Consider the following 3,261-nt stretch of genomic DNA (forward strand, 5'->3'; position numbering starts at 1 on the left):
AAGAAATTAAAACATAAAGAAATTAAACATATGATGGTAAGAGAAGTATAAAAAGTAGATAATTCCATAATAATAAGGCACTTATTTCTCACAATTATGGTGAATAATTAAATTCATTAACATAATTAGAGTGTTGTGGCATAATTGTAAATAGTTTGAAAATAATATGACACATCCCGACCCAGAGGATCAAGGCGTGTTGGCCGTCACGTGAGCGTGACGTAACCAAAAGTGCGACACGGAAGCAAGATATAACAGAATATGAAGGAATTCAAACCAATCTCTAGTAGAACCACCTACTAGAGTAAAAGGATGAGTTATAAGGTAAACACATAAATTCAGAGCATAGGTTTAAGTGCAGTCAAGTAGGACCAAAATAGAAGTACAACACCCGCAGGTGGGTCCTACATGTAGAGCGTCTGTCAGAATGCCGGAAAAAGACCTCGAGAGCCACCAACTGCTAACTAGAACCTGGAGGGGTGCAAAACAAAGATGAGTGGGTCAGTAAAATCAAAGATTTTCCAAAACATTTCATTTAAAACATTTCTAACCCCTCATCGTAAAACCTGTATACTTTCCCAGAAAAATAGTATATAAACATATATATACACATATCATCAAAACTTAGCTCATATCCATCAACATAACATCTCAGAAATAAAATGCCACACCATGCCAAATATAATTAGAAATGCATAAATATCAATCAGGTGAAATAATAAATCAACCGGAGACCCTACAATGGTCCTGTACGGCTGATTCTAAAGCTCAACATCCTACTCAGCCGGAGTCACCACAGTGACCTATACGGCCCTGCTGGAGTCACCAACTGTGACATGTACGACACTACACTGCACATCACTCGGAACTACGTATAGTAGTCTGTACGATGAAAGATGTATAAATACGCTCTAGTGCTTCTCTCATCAATCATCAGCGCGCATAACTAAGGTCACCCACTAGTCAGAATCACATCTAGTGATCTATACGACTAGCATGTCGGAACCCTCACATGGTCTGTACGACATCCACCTACTTGGATCCAAGACGAGCGTGCGGTGTGGTGAATAATAATATAAGCACTAACACCTAGGCTGCAGGTTATGAGCTTTCAATGCAATTCTCATAAAATAACTCATCTGAATAATATAAAAACTCACATGTGCGTCCACCGCGTTAATTAACATATATATGCATCAATTATCAAACTAAATATCTCAACATTTGCATGCATGGCAATTTAAATCATAATTTTCATATAAATGCATTTTCTGGGAAAACAGTTGTATATAGGTAATACGAAAACAAAACTGCCCACTCACTGATAAGTCGATGGGTCGTAACCCCCGCGACGTCCCTGGATGCGCTCGTCCTCGGGATAGGTGTCACCTATATGTGAAACAACTATAAAAACGTTAATTTAAACACATAACCAACAATTCAAAATAACTTCTCATACGATGCTCAATTTGGGTATATGAATATATCACATCGACCTACTCGACGTCACGGACGTCGAGAAATTTTTGGTGTCGCACGCGCCCCCACGCGCCAGGGAACGCACGGACACACGCGCCCCCCACGCGTGTCATCTTCCCCAGCCAGTCGCCGGACTGGTTTTTCCGGTGGCCGGATTCCGGCGAGTTTTAAAACTTCTTGTTCTCCTTCGTTTCTCAACCATTTTCTTCGTATTTTATACCAAAATGAAGCCCTAAACATGTAGAATCACGATACACTATTTTTAAGCTCCAAAAACAACTAAATCTCACCGGAAAAATCCAAGCAAAATTGGCCAAACTCAACCCTCGTGATCCCGACGTCCAAATCCTTCAAACAAAGCACTCCGAGCTTCCTTGGGACCTCACTAAGCTCACTATAAGCTTAGAATTCCCTGAAACACAACATTTCACGTGTGCATGAACAGTGACCAAAAATGGGGGATTCGGGTTCACGTGAAATTGAAGGTTCCACGTCCTAAAACTAGCACCAATCAACTCAAAACATCACGAGGATGAAGATTCATACCTTGGTTGCTTCGATCCACTGAGTTTTGGGGGATTTTGGGTGTGAGCCGTACGTTTTGGGTGAGAGAGAGTGAGAGAGGGTCGTGAGGGAGGAGAGAGAGAGACACGGGAAAGAGGGGGAGGAAAAGGGAAATGTCCCGAGGGTGTGTGTGTGGTCTCCAAACAAACCCAACATCAAACCCTAACCATACAAATTTACAAAACCATTAATTTTAATCCATCCCAATTTAAATATATTTTTCCAAAACTTATATAAAGTTAATCCAAATAACGTCACACACACACATACCTTAATTCCCGCTATGGGTAAATCCGTCATTTCACGTCCTTAATAAGAAAATCTCGGAACGGGCTGTGACATAATAGCTATTTATTTGTTTACATAGCAGTCTACTTCAAATTTGGGTTTTATTTGGATATTTAAAATGAGATGGGTTTTTGTCAAGAGAATAAGTGTTGCATGGGTTTATATCTAAAGACATCATCAGTTTGTTCGAAAAGTTAACAATTTGATTCGATTTTGTGTTGGGATATTTCTAAAGATATTACATAGGCTTAGGGTTTTCTAGTAATTAAAAATTAGAAATTCTTTTCTCATTTTCTACTAGCGTTTCCTGTTTGATTGATAATATTTGTAACTCAGTAGATGAGAATGTTCCATTTGTCTTGGCTCTTCCTCCCTCCTCTCTCGTCTCTCAAATATCACCTACATTCTCCGGCGATTAATGGTGCTCAACCCCCTCATCATCCCCCACTCTACAACCACATGATGGTGCTTCCAACCCCTCCTTCGGCGATCACATGGTGATTGTTCTGCTATGCCACCTAATTATCATCTGTTTCACAGGGAAGGTGAAAGAAGGGTTTAAGAAAAAAATATTAATAAAATAAATACAAATTACCGTTAAGATGTACACTTGAGCTACCACATCATGTGGTACCCTATGTGTAGTATAAATTATAATAAGATGGTAATAATAACATTATTGGACTAAAACAGGTAAAATGATTGAGGGGTTAAATATATGGGAACTTTAACGAAAAGCTCCCGGTATTGTTCACTTTAACGAAAAACCACATTTTTACACTAAAAAGTCAATCATAGTACTATTCACTTTACCCTTTATTTTGTCCTTATCATTAAAACTCAAAGTTTCCAAACCATTTTCATTAGTTTTCCTTAAATATATAACAAATTTTTATTGTTTTCCAATGAAGCATTATCTAGAAAATTGCT

The 3,261-nt window shown here is 38.6% G+C and overlaps 1 long non-coding RNA gene across 1 annotated transcript; it reads right to left on the bottom strand.

The window, feature by feature from the left end:
- Positions 1-270: 270 nt before the first annotated feature.
- Positions 271-2,054, bottom strand: LOC126592670 (uncharacterized). The gene is made up of 3 exons (XR_007612752.1): positions 2,026-2,054; positions 1,323-1,389; positions 271-471 (listed from the first exon to the last, which is right to left on the bottom strand). It is a non-coding gene; the product is annotated as an uncharacterized LOC126592670 (long non-coding RNA).
- Between the last annotated feature and the right edge of the window lie 1,207 nt (positions 2,055-3,261).

The sequence above is a fragment of the Malus sylvestris genome, chromosome 12 (assembly GCF_916048215.2).
Source record: "Malus sylvestris chromosome 12, drMalSylv7.2, whole genome shotgun sequence".
Taxonomy (NCBI): Eukaryota; Viridiplantae; Streptophyta; class Magnoliopsida; order Rosales; family Rosaceae; genus Malus; species Malus sylvestris.